Source organism: Diplotaxodon limnothrissa, linkage group LG1 (genome assembly GCF_057381915.1).
Source record: "Diplotaxodon limnothrissa isolate DT_005_m linkage group LG1, D_limnothrissa_male_GT1.1, whole genome shotgun sequence".
In the NCBI taxonomy this organism is placed as follows: domain Eukaryota; kingdom Metazoa; phylum Chordata; class Actinopteri; order Cichliformes; family Cichlidae; genus Diplotaxodon; species Diplotaxodon limnothrissa.
In genome coordinates this window covers 29,349,131-29,369,667 of record NC_140596.1, presented here as the reverse complement: position 1 = coordinate 29,369,667, position 20,537 = coordinate 29,349,131, and positions in this window count along the sequence as shown.

The following is a 20,537-nucleotide window of genomic DNA, read 5'->3' as shown; positions in this document are numbered from 1 at the left end:
TGAACTCCTGCAACAAGATGGGACTTCTAAAACTGATTGGGGGCACTATGGTGGTAGATATATGCAGACATGCACTGACTCGGCAAAGTTTCTGCCTTATACCTTGAGAATCGATGTTTATAAATGGACAACCAGAGATTTCCTCAGAGCCAGAGGTTGAAGCCCTAGCACCCTCTATTGAATAGCTGACCATTCCTTCCCCACACTGTGAAAAATGTATGTAAAAAATTACAGTAAATAAATCTGAAATGGCAATGGCAAATGACTATTAAATCAAAAAGAGTAAATGATTGTAATATGTATGTTAAATTACTGTAAACAGACAAATAAATTATTTTTTTACAGTGTTAATATGTTGAAAACACATTAATTTACAGTAATAAAGCACATTGTCTTTCAAAACAGCCTGTTTCAGTTTAAGTGTTGTTTTCAATACATTGCATGCTTAAAAAATGTTTTGTCTCACTCACATTTCTTCTTGTTACATGTTGAAGCTCTGCTTGAAACCTTGCAAAATAGGCTTTTTTGGCCATTTTTCAAGTGGTCTTAAACTTTTGATTGGGACTGCATTTAGTTTCTTCTGAATAAATTAAGAATCCTTTGTCCTTTATCATTTTATATGTGAGATGGTATATTTGCTTGATCAAATGTATACATATCTATTTGTTTTTGAAATGGCCAGTTTGCTTTATTGTGCTTTGTATTTGCTTTCAGGCTAATAGAAAAGAATGCTAATCTGCACCGAGCGTGTGAAGAACAACATGCAAGTCCTCAAACACACTGGACCCAAAACCTGTTCCAGTTCCTCCAACACCATCAGAGACTGTTTCCCATGTTTAAAGCCCAATCAAGTCTGGTTAAAAAGAAACTTTGTCAACCACTGCAAGTATCAAGTGTTTTAAATTTTATTTGACTGTTTATTATGTACTTGTTTTTGGTTTTATTAAGTTTAATATTAATTATGTTAGTGCCTTTAGTCATTAATTGTATTATTTAATATTAACTGTTTAATTTAATCATTGTTTCTATTGGATTTTATTCGTGTTTCTAGCAAATTATAACAAAAAGTAAACGAATGTAAATTTTTATGCCAATCAGCTGTATTATCTTCATTACCTCATTTGTTTGACTTTAATTTTTTCGGGGACATTCTGGCTACAACAGCTGCCAGTAATTGAATGTAAATATGAACTTTTAAAATAAAAAAAATAAAAAACATATATTGCATTATTCAGCTCTTCTTTGCTTTTTCAATGGGAGACAGTAATCAAGCTTATTAAAAAATTTATTTTGACAACAGGTTTACATTATATTACTTTTTTATTTTAGTGTAATTATTGTGCAAAAACAACAGTTGAACACTGTGAATTTTGCATTCATCAACAAAGTATACCGTTATGTATTCTGCATTATCACTATATTTTCCACAGTGAAATTCTGGCAACCACAGCTGCCAGCAATTTACCGTAATATTGAACTTTTTTATATTTGTTTTATACAGTTTCACTGTATTTAACAATGCAAGACTGTAATCGGGTTAACGGAATGTCTGTTGTTTTTAGATGAATTACTTTGAACAGGTTTATGGTTCTTTATTGTGAATTTTACATTAAGCAGGAAAGTATACCGTTATGTATTCTGCATTATCACTATATCTTTTACTTTTTTTTTTTTTTACAGTGGATTAAGCTCTTCTCTCCTCTCCTCTCCTCTTCTCTCTTTTCCTCTCCTCTCCTCTCCTCTCCTCTCCTCTTCTCTTCTCGAGGCAGATTGCCCTTCAGTCGAGGTAATGAAGCCACTCTATCAAACACCTGTACCTCCTCCAGTTTGCCGCCCACCTCTCATTTCTTCCCTAAAAGGACAATAGGACGCGGCACTGGTTGAGCTACACTGCACAGCTTAAGGACGACATTCGATCTTACTGTATCTTGTGGCTTAAGCTTGTTTACACAATGGCTCATGGTAGCTCATAACTAGCGCTGTGAAAAAATACCCGTCACATGTCACCATACAGTGATGCTAATATTCTGTTGTCTTCCATCATGTTGCACTGTTCTCCACCAAATGACCTTGAGATTCCTCGGTTGGAACGAGAGGTACTCTGGGGAGCCTCCTTTCCTCTCTCTGCATTACTACACTGAACACATTGGCCATATGGGTATGGCTCTGTAGACCAGTGCTCCAACACTGAGGAGCTTTATATGCATAAACAACAGCAAGACAGATTCCTTGTTGGGGGCTGATAAAATCCGTCCTTTTTCTTATGTGGCCAAAGCTGCTTCTTCCAACTGTCTCTGTGTTGCTCCAATTTTTTTTTCTTTCTGTCTCTGCAGAAGTGTGCTGAGTGGGGTCGTGGCATTGGCAGTGGCAGCATCTGCCAGTGAGGACAGGGGCCAAGGAGAGTGAGTGCCTCCTGTTTGTCTCCATCGTCTCCAAACCCCTAACCATATTCTTCCTGCTAATTAACCTACTGATGCCTCCTTACTGTGTACATTTTGAAGTGGGGAGGGTGGGGTAGAGTGGGGGTGGAGGGGAGTGGAATAAGTGTGTGCAGCAGGTGTGGAAGCAGAAATAGCTTAAAAGTGTTAACTGATTCTGTTTGTTTGAACTCTGTTTGTATGCAGAGCAACATCAAGAGTTTACAGATGTCATTTTTTAAAAACATTTTTCTGTTTTTTTTTTCTTTTCGTTTCCAGTCCATGAAACGTAATCTGAGAGCAAAACCTAGCGATGAAGGGATCTGCCAATCCCTTACGTAAGCTCATGCATACAGGCCACAAAGCAAAAAGGACGTAACATGGCGATGATGGAAAACCAAGGGAAGGAGGTGCAAACCTGCCTGCTGACACACACCGTGAGGTCAGAGATGCAGATGGCAGAACTGGCTACGACTCCCCCCCCCCCCCCGGCTTCAGGTTGCCAGGATTATTACCGGAAAGTAGAAAATGCACCACAGTCCAAGCGCTAGCCTCTTTAGCACAGAAGTTCAATTTCCTGTCATTTTTGCCAGGGGCCCATTATCTTCCCATTCTGACTTTTTCCACTTTGTGGTGAGAGCAAGCACTTTTGTTTATCCTTATGAAAATGAGTTCCTGAAGGTAATTGCATCCGTGTTGCATTCAGCATGTTGTTCATTAGGAGAAGGAGTTATAAATGGGAGCTCTCAAAGCGTATGTTCACGTCAGGCTCTGCTGCTCCCTCTGCCACCACGGACGACACACGCATCACTCACTCCCTCGCAGGAACAGACAAATATATGGCTGCACCCTGCCAGCAGGAACAAAAATGGTAAGAGGTGGGGGGGGGGGGGGGGGGGGGGGGGGGATGGAAGAATGAGGAAATATCAGTGGCAGAGGCCATCGAGAGAAACTGCCAAACAGACTGGAGGAATAACGCCGCGATCAGAAATTTTCCTTTGGAGATGAAACAAAGCAAAGGAGTATATTTGTACTGGACATAGGGGAAAACTGAAGAGGTTGAATAAGGAGAGGAGTAAAGCACGGCTTATCAGGCAGACTGGCAGGAGAAGTTTCCAGCCCTCCACCCATCAGAGATCTCGGCTGTTCAGATGTTTGGTTGGCGTTAAAGGCAGACAGACAGATTGCAGCCAATGATATGTGTTGGGATTCATCGCAGAGATGGGCTAATGACAGGAGGGGAGAAGCCGGCAGATGGCTCCCGTCAGGGAAATGCGCTTGCAGCACTGTCCCAGTGGTCTTCACTGAGACTGCATGAACGTTTGGGATTGAAGGGAATAAGTAATGGTTAGTAAAAAGGAAGAAACTTTTCAGACGAGGTGGAGAGAGACTGTCCTCTGCTCGACCTCCTGTTTTAGAGAAGGAAAAGATGCTGGGAATTAATGACGCTCATACCGTGCTCTTCTTGTTTGTATTGGAACATATTAGCGAATAACAAAGAGAACCTCTCCTGGGTCTCTGCACGGAGAAGTTGAATGCCTCTGAAGTTAATGATATTACCTGATATTGGAAGCTAAAAAATGACCCAATATCTTTAATTTCACCATAGAGCATAGTCTCCTCTTTTGGCAGAGGGCAGGGATTATACTTGAAACAAACTAGTTCACAGTTGTTGAATATGTTCGACTGCAGATCTATTTACAGCTGTTTCAAACTGCCACACGCAGCTGGTGATAAATATTGTTGAAACAGGTATAACAGCCTGCAGTGCTTCATTACCAGTATCTTAAGGGTGTTTGGTCACACCTGGCCACATTTAAAAAAGCAAAATAATTACAAGTCAGTAAATTAATAAATGGCTAATTTAAAAGAAATTTTTACACTCCCTAGACACTTTATTAGGTACACCTTGCTTGTTCTGGGTTGGACCCCTCGTTTGTCTTCAAGACATCTTTAATTCTTTGTGGCACAGATTAGGTGAGGTGCTGGATCTCACAGTTGCTGCAGATTTGTCGGCTGAACATCCATGATGCGAATCTCCCATTTCACCACAACCCAAAGGTGCTCTATTGGTTGAGAGGCCGTTTGAATACAATAAACTCATTGTCATAGAAATGAGTTTGAAATGATACGCACTTTGTGACATGGCAGATTATCCTGCTGGAAACAGTCATAATAGAATAAGATATGCATGTTTGAAACAAGTGGTTTTTTGAGTCAGTTTGCCTTCCTATCAGTTCGAATCAGTCTGCCCTTTCTCCTCTGACCTCTAACATGAATAAGGCATTTTCACACAGAGGAACTGCTGCTCACTGGGTATTTTTTTCTCTGTAAACTCTAGATCAGAAATTTCTGAAACATTTGTTTCGGGCGTACCTAACAAAGTGGCCATTGAGTGTATATGTGTAATGTGTTGAATGATTCTTTGACCTCTATCCAGCTTAGAATTAACTCTCTGAAGTGGGCGTGTCTTTCTGAGTATGACTTTTTGGAAGTTACAAAAGCTTCCCCTCCACTGTTCCGAAAATGTGGAAGAGTTTTGGGTGAGCTTGGCTGATTGTAAACTGATTTCTCCACTGAATCCACAAAGATAAAGTTATTTGTTTCCTCCGCTCAACTCCCAGTGAGACATATTATCACTCTACAGACCTATACATAAAATGGTACTTGCTACTCTGGAACAAACTGATCAGCAATGAATCATTCCTGAGTAACTCAGGTCCAATGACTAAATAATAGATAGCCATGAAACAGAGAACAGACTGGGAGCTGCTATTAATGAACTAATAACTTTTTATTATTATTAATTTGATTTTATTAATTAGATCATAGACATCAGCCCTGTGTCAGGCTGTCCAAGATGTACCCCTGCCTCTCGCCCTATGACTGCTGAGTTTTCTGTGCCTCTCTGTCACTCCCTGCCCTTCTCTCCCCAGTCTCTGACTGCCACGGTATAAAGGGTTGCAAGTGGCAGCTTTTGTCAACAATTCCTTAGTATTCGAGTATGTGTCATCTTCTCATGTGGGCCCACAGTCCCCTGAGTAGAGGCTAAACAGATCAAAACGGACTAATCTGGTTGCGGTTCCGCTTGTTCTGACAATCTGGGATGCTTCAGTTCAACGTGTTGTTCAGCTCTGTTGAAGAGTTCTGGATGAGTTGGTTTCAGATCAGCTGTCAATATGGCAAGTGAGCTGAAATTCCAGCAACAGATTGACAGTGACAGTGCTTCTCCTGGGCAGATCAGATGCACGAATCACAAACAGACTGAAACTGAATCTTTTGTTTATTTATGGAGCAAATGTGATATTATGTTTTACAAAGGACACGCCACCATGTCTGTCTTCTTCAGTTTGCCAGAGTAATATGAAGAGTGATATCTTCTTCCTCTATTTACATTTCTTTTCTTTGCTCTGCATCAGATCATACAGCATCGTTCACGCAAAACAAGAGGTCTGCAGAGCAGGATATTCGGTAAGATGCGAGAATGGCTAATGTTCGCTACATTTCAATTATCCTGAGTGAGTCATTGTGAGTGGCCCTCTACTACATCCTGCTAGTCTGTGTGGGCGAATATATCTGAGTGTGTCAGACTCAGCTGATGCTGGCTTATGAATTTAGCTAACGCCATTGCACCACAATGAGGGGAAGCACTTTTTAATGCAGTCGGGAAATGGTCTTTAGTTTGGCAGCTTCATCATCATTAGGAGTCTTAAATAGGTCAGCCGCTGACTTCAGGAGGGTGAACATGCTCTCGTTCACAAGAGAAAAAGGGAGACTTGGTCTGTGTATTCAGTAAACCCTGCGGTCTATGAATATTCATATGCATTAAAGTGAAACTGAATTTGTTAATTAAACTTGTGTTAGCAGTTTAATACGTAGACATGCAGCACTTTTTATTTTCAACGTCATTCAAAACAAAGTTGCCAACAATGTATAACAGCTTGTGCCCAGACATTTGTAACCTGCAGCTTGTTCCTTCATGACAAAGTAGCATCAGGCAGCTACAGTGTAAAACTTATACCCCTCAGGAATATACTATGCTGTGCTCCCAGAGTGAGCAAACATGCATTCACACACACCAGCCACAGCTTTAATTCACTCCACCTGTTTGATAATGCTCACACAGTGGCTCATATTGTGATTTTTTTTTTCAGGCCTGAATTGGACTATTTATGGCCTGAACAATAATGGAGACAAAATATGGATTACATAGAAATTCATCATACACTGCAAAAGAGCGTGCAGCAATGTGCATATAAATATGTATTTTCCTCAGCCATGGGGATAAACAGGGCTGTATATTTAGAAAAATATGCTTATTATTATTCAGGCATGAGATTCATCTCAGGGTGCTTCACCCAGATGAAAGCAGTGTTCTTTGATGTTCAGAGTTAAGCTAAGAGTCATTGTTTTATGTTTTTGCCCATGAATATCTGTAATTCACAGTATGCCAATTGTGCATTTAGCTTTATATTCTAAAGGTTGATGTTTCGAGCTTTTCCAGTATACGGAAGAACAATAAGCAGAGCAGAAGAGAGAAAAAGCATCCAGTTAAATCTTTGTTTTATTTTGGTGAATGTTAGAATATTAAGTGAGCGCTAAGAAAGTCTCATATTAAATCACTACTTTTTAAGTTAAGCAGTAAAATAATAGTTTGCAACCTTTTCCAGCATGCCTTCCAGAGACGGAATATTTTTCCAACTATGTATTAATAGTCCTCTTCACCTTCTGATGGTAAATTAATTCCACTTACTCAGTGCTGTTGTTTTCTATGCTCTTTTCAATCTTTTAGGATTCACCATTTTCTTCCTAAAAAAACTAAACTAAAAAAAAGTTTGGACATTTCTAACCAACTTGAAAGTCAATATTTGGTATGACCACCTTTATCCTTGAACACAGCCTGAACCCTTGTAGGGAAGCTTTCTTGTCATTTATTGAAAAAGTCTTAAAGAAAAGTTCTCCAGGCTTCTTGAAGCTTTCACAGCTCTTCTTTGGATGTTGGCTTTCTGTTCCGTTCTCTGTCAAGATGACCTGTCACCACTCCATAAGACCTGTTGTCACTGATTTTCAATCCAGTTCTTGTCTAATTTGGCATGTTTCAGACTTCTCCCTATTTCCTTTCCCTAACAATGGCTTCTTGACAGCCACCCTTCCACTGCGACCATTTCTGATGAGGCTTCAGTGAACACTAGATGCATCAGCTGAAGGGTAATGTGTGTCTCTCAGGTCCTCTGTCAGGTCTTTGCTGGATTTATTTCTTAAAGACTTTAAGATACTGCTCATCAGCTGTAGACACTTTTTGTAGGCCTACCCCTTCTTTTGTCCTTGTGTCCTTCTGTGAGAGGCTGTTTGCAAGAAAGTGCCTAAAGATACAATTTAAAATTGTTCTATGTTGTCTGTTGTATGCAGACACAACACCGATTCATCCCCGGATTGAGGTCCCTTTTTATGCTTTAATGATTTATAACTCAGCATTAAATGGCTTAAAAAGAGGTGGCTCAAGTGTGTGTGTGTGTGTGTGTGTGTGTGTGTGTGTGTGTGTGTGTGTGTGTGTGTGTGTGTGTGTGTGTATTTGACAGAAGAGGCAGCATATATTGTATGGATGTACACATGCAGAGACAGGAAAAGCTGACCTTGTGGTTTTAGTTTCAAGGACACTGCCATCGATCTTCTGGTGAAGGGGGGTCACTCTGCAGGTGTATACTGGATTAGTCTGAGAGGGCTGGGAAGGGAAAAAATACAGCTTTAGCATTTGTGTGTGTGTGTGCGTGTATGGTGTGGCTACATATATATATGTACAGTACAGCCTCTTTGTTCCATCAAAAGTCTTTGTCTTCGTTACAGAAGAGAATTTGAGACCTTATTACACGAGAGTGCACACTTGGGACACACACAGACCTACTTCAGCACAAATTACCTAATGAACATAAATATGCAGAAGTCTTGTGCTGCAGTGTCTGCTTTTTGATATTAGTGTTGCCTTCGGGGGCAAAGAGAATCTCCTTTTGTTTGAGCAATAGGACATTTCCTCATGTAAAATGCAGCAGAGTAGAATATTGAGCGGTAGCATTTCTTCTGCCACAGAACAAACAGTAAGTCAGCGAGCATTGATTACATATCACTTCATCAAAGTGTTTATGATAGAAAACAGTTGCAGTGCAGGGTGTGGCATCACACTTCAATTTGCCATCTAAAAGAATACAGTGTGGTAAGCGAATGTCACTTTGCCCCGCTGGCTGCGGAGCTGGCAAGTAGTGGCTCGGGGCAAACTCTTTGAAATATCTCTCTGTGACAGTGCAAACCTTCACCTCAGCTCAGATCTGCCTAAATGATTTTAGGTGAGAAATCCCAGCTTTTGATTTAGCAAGGGAGCATGCAAGTAAAGATTTCCCAGTGGAGGGCAAGTTCACAGATATATATCCAGAGAGGTAAATGTCTAGCTCATTTCCAATTATGGTTTAACGAGACGGATTGAGGTCAGAGCCAGAGAGCACGGCCACGGGAACCAGCCATGAGATATACTTGTGGGAATGCCAAGGGGGAAAAGGGGGCACAAGGGGTGGTGAGAAAAATTGGAAGTCCTAGCACGCCACCCTGAGTGAGAGGAATGATTTTTCTCTCTTTTGCCCTCCTTTTCTTTCATATACGCACTCAAGGAGCAGTCGGAGGCAGGGGCCTGAGATGGTGCCAGCCGCCCATAAAGGCTCCAGTGATTCTGTGTGGAGAATTAACCTAGCAACCAAAGAGAGAAAGTGAAGCAGCCGGCTCCTTTCTCTGAGGTCCACTTTAAGACTGTGTTTCAGGAGAATATTGTCCTCTATGATAACTCCTCCAGCACAATGCATTATTTCAAAGGGGCTTGGCAGAAACTGCTCTCAAGTCAGTCGAAAGTCAATGATATGGAGAGGAGGGAGGTGACAGCGTAGTTCAGACTGACAGCTCAGTGACTAACTGAGAGAGGTGTCACTGCCACTCTTTTCGAAAGGCTGACTGTTGTCTTAGCTTGTTTGTTCGCTCGCTCTTTTCACCGTGGCTTCCTGCAGACAAGGCAAGAGAAAGCCTCAGTCCTGCTACAAATCCCTGTTTAAACATCTTGTAATAGTTTGGGATTCTACCTCGAAACAAACATGCATCTTTGTTTCTCAGCAGATGTAATCCCTGCGGTGGGGTTCTAATTGAGAAATGCATAAAAGATTAAACACCTACAAGTTTAAAGGATTTACAAGCCATACAAGTAAGTACCATTAACACATACGAGGAGAGCTGCGGTCACACGCTTTCTTTGAACAGATGCTTATGAAAGCATCAGTAGTAGCAGCTGTAAAAGCAAACTTTTTTTCATCATGATTTGAAATCTGTCACCTAACGCACACAACAGCTGGGTTTATGGCGTGATATTGCACAGCACGTCGCCTCTTTATTAAAAAAAAACTTTTACAAAGTAAATATATTGTTCAGTTTGCAAGCTGCACTTGCAGCAGGTGTTTAGCTGGTAATCTCATTGTCAATATAGTAACTCCTTGATTTGATCTGCCAGTCATATGGAAAGCAGGGCCTGTATTTGGGCTTCAGATTTCCCCTACTGTATTTTTTCTTCGTCTTGCCAAATGGAATGGAAAATGGAGAAGATACAAAAGTGCTTCGAGGACAAAAGATATATCTTTGCAAAGGTCAGGGTGTTTGTTCCTCCAAGATATTGCTCATGATTTTGCATACGGTCGTCTGTGTATGTGTGAGCAATTGTGCATGTGTGTGCCTGTAGGTGAGGGAATATATGTGTGCACATAAAGCATGTCCGTCTTCAAGAGAGTGTGTTTCTCTTGAGAGTGTGTTTCTTCAAGGCCTGCTGCTTGTATCAGTTTACGACAGCCCCGGAGCTAATGCGATTCAGAGCAGAGAATAAGGCTGTGCATTTTAACAGCTTGGCCAGTGGCGCACAGCGGCCAGCAAAGCGCGAAGGAGCAACAGTAGCCGAGCTATATGTTTGTGCCAGATAGTCTACCAGGGCTGCTTAGTAAGGAGCTGCAGTTCCAGCCTGTCTCTCCAAGGGACCAGGCCAGGCTGAGAGATGAGATGAGGAAACAATCTGAGAGGGAACAGAAAATCATTCACCTGTTTATATCTAGTAGCTCACAGGTTGCTTTCTGCTCCAATCTCCTTTGCTTTTCGTCCTTCTCCCAATTCCATACTTCCTCGCAAGCTCACCCATCACTCCAGCTGTCAGTGTGTGTGTGTGTGTGTGTGCGTGCGAGTGTGTGTCCATGCATGTATGCTCGTAAATCACCAGGAAAGCTACTATCTTGAGTAAAACCATTTTATCCATCAGGGAGTAGAGACAATTCTGCATGATCTACATGTGTGAAACCTTCGACATGCACATACACATACATGCAAAAAGGACACTGCATGACAGACACCTCACACAGCACAAAGTAACATGATAGACAGTCGGGGTAATTAATGTAGACAAAAGGACAGATATTTTCAGTCGGGACAAACCATGTGAGAGCAGGGGAATGGGAAGTCGTACATCATGTCTGAACAGTATCTGTCAGTCTAAACCTGTATGTTGGACACTAAATACAAACCTGCTCAGGGCTTACATTTTCCCATCATACGGCCAGAATTGGATGGACTAATCGTGATACTGTGATGTATTAACACAATGAAATTGCTTATATTGTCCTTACAGTAGTAGTTGAAGACGTACTCAGATTACCTTTTACTTGTACTAGAGATATAAGTGCTGTTCAGTCTCCCCCAGCTGGTCATGGCAGACGGCTGCCCCTACCTGAACTTTGTTTTGCCGAACTTTCTTTCTTTCAAAAGGGAGTTTTTCCTTCCCACTGTCCCCAGGTGCCTGCTCACAGAGGGTCGCCTGATTGTTGGGGTTTCTCTCTATTATTGCAGGGTCTTCATATTACAATATTACTGTATGTGCCTCAAGGTGACTGTTGTGATTTAGCACAATATATGTGAATAAGCTGGAACAACACAAGCAGGTTGTGCATTTAAAACAAATTCTGAACACATTTTAATGACCACTAAATGATTTTTACTTTCCACAATAATTAGTTAACACAACAAAACACAGCTTTCAATGTGACATACAGTAGTGAATTTCCCCCCAAAAAATTCAGTGGGCTACATAACTCAGGTAGAGGATAGAAATAAATGATCAGTCCTTTTGTACAAATATTGATCCATTATCAAAACCAGCATTTAGATCAGGACATCCACATTTATTACTCACAAGGGGTCATCACAGAATGTAGCTCCACATGTTGGATCTGGCAGATTTTTAACCCACCTGTCCTTTTCTGATGCAGCCCCAGAAGGATTTGTGTTGCTTCTTAGGATTGAACCAGGGATCCTGGTACAGTACAGACCCATTTGACTATGTTTGGATATTTGGATAATGTTTACTGGAAAAATATTTCTAGGTGTGTCTGTGACATATTCAACCACTTTGTCTATCCAAATAAATGTAGTCCATTATCAGAAGAAACTCACTTATTTATTATTTATTTGGTTCTCACAATAATAAACCTTATTCGTGTATTTTTTCATGGAATAAATCAGCTGAAACAGACTACCTCACATTGCAAAATCATTACCTTATTGGCCTCATAAACTGCACTGACAGTAAAAATTGTACAGGTCTAGCTTAAATGTTTAAACATCATTACAACACAACTGAAAGTTGTCATATTTGCTACTAGAAATACATAAGTTTTCTCAAATTTAAATACTAAAGCAAACTTGAATATAAGTAAAATGGACCTGCACTTGATTGCCACTCTACTTTCAAATCTGCACCAATGGTACTGCCCGAATAAAAAGAATGATACTTTATATATTATTTTAATGTTGCACAGTGAAACAAACTTAATTTTTTTTTAAACGCTGCAGTGAAAAAGGAAGCACATAATAAGAGAAGGGATAGAGAAGAGGACGGGAAAGTGTGTAGGAGAAGATTGCACAATAAAAGAACGATTAGGCACAGCAGATCAGAAAAAAGGGTTGAGAGTACATTGCAGCAGGGAGATGAAAAATAGAGAGGGAGAGCCGGGAGAACAGCGAGAGGAAATAGCTGAGAATCAGGGATGGAGAAGGTTGTATTAGCAATCTCAAAATAATGCAACAGCAAAGGGGATTGTCGAGAGAGCCTTTCATCATAGGAGGCGGCGATGGCAGCGTGACCGCTCGCTCCTTCTCAGATCCTGACCCCGTGTTATTACAGAGCAGCTCTCACCAGATCGCAGGCTAAATGAAGCTATTGTGCTCACTGTGACTGGCTTGATGTTGTTCTAATGAAGACAGAGACACATGTCATATGCCAACCTGCAATGTTACATGTCAGCATGTCATAAACACCAAATTTACAATGTTTCCAGACAGATGCAAGACCAGTTGCTGTGCATTTATTTAACCTGCAGCTGATGTAGCCTGACATCAGATTTTGAAACTAGAAACAGAAAACGTGAGCAGAGACTGAAGTTACACTACATTAATATCACAAATTAAGGACATGTGGTCTGTAATATAATGTGTGGTTGTTCTGCCAGTTGCAATCATCAACAATAAGAAATTTATATTATATTTAGTTTATAGTTTGACTCTTCCGCTCTTTAAATTATTTCCGCCTTCCTCTGAATTGCCCAACTCCTCTGTTCCCCTCTGTTATTTTTTTCAAACTGATGCTTAAGTAGCAGAGTAGGTTCTTACAGCAACTTTACTCTGTAAATTAGAAACTGCATTTTAAAGGGTTAATGAATACACATCCTTCATACTGATACAGATCCTCCACACCCTATTTTCCCCAACAGCACCCACAAACAGAGGCCAGAAATGTTTGAAAAAGGTCCAGTGGGTTCCTCTGGTTATGTTGACTCATCCATGTGTGAAGAGGAGACCAAATATTTGCTCTGCGTGGCTTCAGCTTCTCAGCACACCTGCTGCATCTGAACCCCACGGCCATCAGCACCACAATAACAGACATATTCATTAGATTTTTGCTCATCATGCCGAGCATCTGGACTGTGAGGGAAAAAAAAGAAAACTGAGCCAGGTAGGCACAAAACAGGCTGGCAAGTAAAACTACATGTAGACCTTGGAATGACAACAGAACTAATGAAGTGTTCCAGCTTTTTAAAGCTGATATAGTTCTGTCTTTTGATCAATGTGAAAAAGAAAATTTCGATAACCTCGTTTTTCTTTTCTTTTTTAGGATATTTTTTAAATCCATTAGAAACCAGCCAAGACAGAAGGTTTATTATAAATCAGAAAAATTATAAACTAATTTTATAATGTTATTGAACTGCATCTCTTAATTATAAAATATAGAAATGGTTGTCAGAGGTTTTGCATAACTAATACCAAACATCTATCAATCCATTTTCTTAAGAGCTTGTCCAGTTCATGGTCATGGAGAGTTTGGCATGGATCCCAGATATCACAGGGTGGGGGAGATGACTGTAGCTCCTGGACATGATTCCAGTCCACAGCACGACTTATAGTAAACAACAGTGGTAAAATAAATCCAAGTCAAATGGCTTTCTTTAGCAAAAATACATTGATATGTACTGGGCTAATGAACTGTGCCAATGAGGAAGTGCTTAATTACTCACTGGAGAAAGTACAAACGTACGAAGTTCATTACACTACTTGTTACTTTGTTTTGCGTTAATCTATAATAAGACCTGGAATGCGCTGTCGCATTATCAGCTATCAATATAAACACGAGGCTACAGTCCCGCACACCAACACAAATCCCTATCCTAATGAAGACGTACTTAGGATCGTGAACACAAAGCCGACAACCCGAAGCTAATCTGAAAAACAGCCCTGTCTGAAAAAGTTGCTGAAACATAGCTGAAGCTGTGTTTGCAGTATAACACAGTTGTTTCTGCCTAGGACACAGTTTGCACTTTACCATTGGACTCTTATTCTTTTATGCAATAAAAATAAAAGTAAGGTCCATACCTCCACTCCTCAAAAGTTGTCGACCATGCCACCATTTTTCTCTTTTCTCCATTAAACCTTACATCAGCTGATTGCAGCACAAGTGCAAGCACACGTCTGATGATTATTTTTCATTCTATCCAATCATCATGCAGTAAACTGAAGAACTTTTGTAAAGCAAGTGACAATAGTTGTAGCTAAAATTGCAAAGTATTGAATTTTGTAAGGATATTACAGTATGTGTGTTACATTACCGCCTTTTTGAGAAATGTAGTATAATTACAGTATGTATGTATATATACTTTAACCTAATTCCTTAAATTTAAACAAGCTTGAAGTGTACTTATGGTTTAGTGCCTTAAAACATGGTGAAAATCGTGAATATTACCTGCTAAACATGAGCATGACAGAATTGTCATTGCCTAGCTCAGTCTCTGTTTTGTCTATTTACTGCCTCACAGAGCTGCGGGTGTGGCTGTAGCCTTGCTTGTGTGAGTAGTGACAACACCTACATGTGCCCTGAGCTCGAAGTTGGATGTGTGTCTCTAAGTGATCCAGCCGTGATACAAGGGGGCTCAGTGAAGCTGTCAGACACACTTTGCGTGGCAGCATGGCTCCCAGGTCAAACACAGGGCATCTGTGCCTGTCACTTCTCCACACCGTGTGTGTGTTTTTGTGTGTATGCATGTCAGAAGTGCTAAACCCAAGGTAGCTTCATCCATGAACCAGCGTGACAAACCTTTGGGAAAAAGTATGGGCTGAACTGGTCCTCTTTCAAAACCCACAGAGCAGCCATGAAGACAGATGCAGTCAAGAGAGGTGACCTCAGCCAACCTTCTATCAGACAAAAGGAGAAAAGGGATAAACACCAACTCAAAAATCTGCTTTTCTTTCATCTGCCAACACTGTCTTCACTTTCAACACTTTCCTTTGGTCTGTGAGAATACTGCAGTGTAAACAGCTGTGTTAACCATTCCACTATGATTAAACTGGATTACAGTAGCAAGCAAACGCAACACGATGTAGTGTTAGAGCCGAAAGGGTTTAACATGCAGCGTTAACGACAACATTATTTTTTCACTGGTTAGATATAAATGTTTAATCACCCTGTGGTGAGATTTTTTTAAATAATAAATTGGGACTTTTTCAATCATAAAATGCAAGATGCTTAATTTAAAAGGGTGTTGTTCCAATTGTAATTATTTATGAGAAAGTAAAAGCTTACTCTGAGGAAAAATGAGTAACCGATTATATGCACACGCTATTTGCTTTGGGCCAAAAATAAGCATGGGAGGCCATAAAATGAAATTAGTCCCATCATACACATTGCAGCAGAGAGTGAGAGTGCTTCATAGTCGACTCTGTGGGACATAGAATGAGAGGGTACTGGTCAAACAGACACAGACACACATATTTGTGCTGTATTCACTTCAGAAGGTCTTTCCTTAAGAACTGTGAATGGTAAATGGACTGATTCTTATATAGTGCTTATCTACTCTCCTGGAGCACTCAAAGCACTTCATGCAAGCAAGTACTTTCCTCAAAATGAAAAGATTTGTCACTTTTTATCCAAAAATGGAAGCAGAGTCAAGCACACACAGACTAATATCCTCAAAACACGAGTAATGGATGTGCACAGACACGCACACCCAGGCCCATCAGCTGCAGTGTTATTCTTTAATGCCCTCTTTCTCTTTTCATCTCGGCTATGTAAGAACTTTGAATCAGAGATTTCCTGGACAATAAAGTTTTCCCAGATTCCACAGACTGTAAAAAAAACAAAACAAAACAAAACTTCAAGATTCTTGTTGATCTCGCATTATTTTATTGAGTCAGTGTGCTTCATGAAGCTGTAGCAACTTGTGATATATATAAGTTTTGGTTTTCATTGTTTGAAAATGGATTCCACCGTGTGTTTTGTCTTGAAATAAACTGCATACATTATAAGAATGCAAATATTTTATGGGTGATGTCACCATCTTCATTAGGGAATAAGCATAGCATTTAATGATTCATGATGGGATGTTATATTATGCTATTTTTTTCCAAAATTAAAATGACTACTTTTTGCCTAAAAGTGTGTAAATAATTAATTTAGCCATTTAGCTCCATTAATTAATTTTCACTGGGGAATATCTTGTGACCTCCAGTTAAACCGTAGCCAGTTTCAGTACTATGACATTCACAGGAAATGCTCAAAGCCTCCTTACACAGGCTTTGGCAAGACTGTTGTTTGTTTTTTAGGGCACATATAACTAACTCTTAATACAAACTTGCTCCGTCACACAAACATTAAGTTTTGAACCAGTATATAAGGGAAAAACAACTGTATAATTCTACCCAGATTGAAAGTTAATATTTGGTATGACCACCTTTACTCTCCTACATGTAGGCAGCTTTCTCGCCACCTCTTTGCGTAGTTTTCAAGAATATTTCTCCAGGCTTCTTAAAAGGACATTAAAAGCTCTTCTTTGTATGTTGGCTGCCTTTTGTTTTGTTCTCTGTCAAGATGATCCCACAGTGCTTCAATAATGGTGAAGTCCGGGCTCTGGGGAGGCCAACCTGTGACTGATAGTGTTAATGATTGTGTGTTTTTCTATCCAGTATGCTTTTACTGCACTGACAGTGTGTTTGGGATCATTGTCATGCTGAAAAAAAATTCCAGATGGTATTGGATCTGGAAATATTGCATCCAAAACTGGCAGCACGTTTCTGCCTTCATGATTCCATGAATTTCCACAAGATCTCCAACACCACTGGCTAAAATGTAGATCCAAACCATGACAGAGCCTCCACCGTTTTTTACAGATGGCTGTAAACACTCTAAACACTGTTGTACATCTTTCCTGACCTCCTCCATATATGCTAATAATAGCTAGCATGTATGCAGGGAGACACCTTTGTCTCCCTGGAGTTTCCCTTCCTTAAGAACGCATTCTTGACAGCCACCCTTCTTCTGAGACCATATTCTGCTGAAGATAGATTTTTAGGCGCATTTCTCCTTCTTTTATCCCCCACTTGTTCCACTTCTTTAATTTCTTTAAGGACACACTGCACCCCATACTGAGATATGCAAGGTTTTTGGCAAATAACACTTTGGGAATCACCTTGTTTTTGCAAAACTCTGTTATTGTTGATATTTTTTGTAGATTGAAAGAAATGGGAACAAAGTTAATTAGACTGAAAATAAGTGAAATAGTACCAATAATGAGAGATTAACTGTGAAAGACCTTCAGTTACTACGGCTCAACATCACTTTAAAAAGTTAAAGTGAAGTTGGAAGTGAAATATAAAGACATTGGGGTGGCTCAAAACTGTTTACAAAGTTACAACTTTGAGAGTAATGAACATTGCTCTTGCTTCTACAATGTGCTATGTGTTCTGTTTCCCCTATAGGATGCATTTCACATCACTTCCTTAGAGACATCATTGCTGTAATACATCTTTTTTTTTTTATCAGCTATGGAGCGCCTCCCCTTTGCTGACTCAAAAACTTCTTTCTGCTGACTTTGTCTCCTTCTTCTCATTTGCTTAAAATGGAAGTAGCAATGCATATGTTGTAGCTGCCAAGCACCCAGCTAGGTGACATTCGATGGAGTTTTATGTACCCGAGGCCGAAGTTGTGCTCTCATCATCTGCTCATCAGCATGTTTACCCTGAGTGAACAATGTGCCTCCCAGCTTTTTATATTCAGACTGTCACTCTTCCGGTATACGTGTTACAGGCCTTCGATGGGGTCTGTTTTTAAACTGTTTTTTTAACAGAAAAGCAGAGACAGGAGACATCAGTTGCGTTCGGTCTGCAGGCTCTTCCTCGTCTGATTTATTAACAGAGTTTAACAACGTCCTTTTCTTTTCATTTAGACACACACATTTCGCTTTTAACAACACAAACATTCAATTAGGTCCATAGCTCAAACCCTTTTGGTTACCTTGCACTCTCGCAAGAATAAACTTACAAAATAATCATTGTATATGAACGTCCTTATTTACAATAAATCTGTAACCAATTTTACTGCATTTCAGCATCAAAACATTTCTGTGCAGCACCACTAACACTGCAATTAACCCGCTTATGTCACCTTTATACTTTTCTTATACTTTAACAGATTAAAACAATATATTACATTTGTAACCAATAAACAAAAATATTCTTCCATTGCTCACAAACAGTTCACAATCATCCACAAACAGTATACATCAGACTATTTACATTTGACACATAAGAACTGGGTAGGTCCTAATCAACTGTAACTTCCAATAATGCCAGGATAAAAGAAGTATCTAAGAGCTCCATTTGTCACAAAATAAAACAGGTAATAAGACCAGCTGCCTATTTAGACTACGAGTGAAATGGCGGTATAGTTAGCTTTCTCTCAATCAGTGAAAACACACTCTCTCACAACATTTGCGGTCTTTAAACTAAGACAGAAAAAGGTTTCTTGCCTTTATATGTACATTGTGGTGAGCAAACTTGAACTACTGACCTGTTTTTTTAACAGAAAAGCAGAGACAGGAGACATCAGTTGCGTTCGGTCTGCAGGCTCTTCCTCGTCTGAGGCCGAGACGCGTTGCAACAGCCTATCGCACTCACCACTATCTCCCCCTTGTGGCAATGCCACGCAATTACATTGTCCATAACGCTAAATGAAAAGTGCAATACCACCATAAAATCAGGTCTTTTACATCAAAAACAATTCACAACAAAATTACAATTGTGACCATACACTTGTGGGCGTCACATACGCACTCAGGTCCAGGAGCAGAGGCTTTAAAAGTTTGTAGGATTGGCTGGGTTTCATACTTTTTGGCAACTTGCTGTCACTCTTGAGAAAACAATAAAGTCTTTGCAGACCACAAATTCCACTTTTTTTTTGAGATACAGAAGAACGGATGGATGAATGGATAGATGTGTAGATGGGGGGGGGGGGTAAACAGGAGAAGCAGGAGGCTGTTTGGCTGAAGCAGATGGAGGAGCAGCAGGTGTTGGAGCGGGGAGGGACTAAGGTTCCCATCGTCAGCGTTCCACCATGATGCTCCTTGACAGGATGGGGAATGGATGTGTGGGAGCATATACTCTCTCCCCATTAGCACAACTTCAACTCAAACCCGTTTCTACTCCCGTCTCCACTCACTCTTCTGCTTCCAACAAGTAGGAACAGGTGGAGGAGGTGGTGGTGATGGATGAGTGGTAAGGCTAGCGATGTGTCACAGGGGTCACCGGCTATGCCAGCGATTGTCTCAATTATCATCGGATCACCCAGGGGTACATTACGTGACAGGTGTGAAAATGAAATTGCGTGCACATTTTCCAAGGTTTCTCAAGGTCAAGTAGTTCGTCTGGATCTTTTCTTTAATTTTGTCACCATGTCAAAGTAAAAACCAGATATCCCAGGTGAAACCAAAAATAATAAAGCTGTCATTACCTGCTGGCATCGTTTATGCGAGCAGACTAACTGGTCTGCGAGTCTCTTTCAGGAAATTGCCCACTGGGGTAAGCACACAGAGCACTGTGATGGGAACCTTTGCTTAGGGACCAATAAACAGTGGTGCCTGAGCAGGACACATGTAAGCATGCCGCATCTAAATTCACACAAACCTGCTAACCACAGGGAAAATAAGAGCTGATGAATAGTGCGCTGTGGAGCATATTATCAGAGACAAACAAATAAGCACAATGTGTCATCACTGCTAACAATCATCCCTTAGTGTGGCGTGATTGCGTCTGTTCATATCTCCTGTGTGTGAAAAGGTAAGGGTCTTTCATCAATAAACTAAACTCTTTTTCAGCTTGTTCACCAGCAGCATAATTCATGCCTCAGAGGTGACATATTCTGTTTGAGTAGTTTTCAGTATTTTTCACTATGATGTCGTACTCTTTACTGACTTGCTGCCACAAAAACACAAGAAATGACAGCATCGTCTTTTAAACAGTGTTGTTTTGATGCTCCTATGACTGTACCCTTTGCTTTTTGAATCATATAGTCAATAAAAACAAACGGAAAGAAAGCCATATATGGCATTTCCAGAGGCAAGCCTGCAGTGTTCCTTATTTCCTTATTGAAACTAAACGAGACCTGTTTCTGCTTTACAATAAGTATATTTAAACTAAAATGTGAAAAAAGCATGTTTGAGTGTTTAATGTATCTCTTCTAGT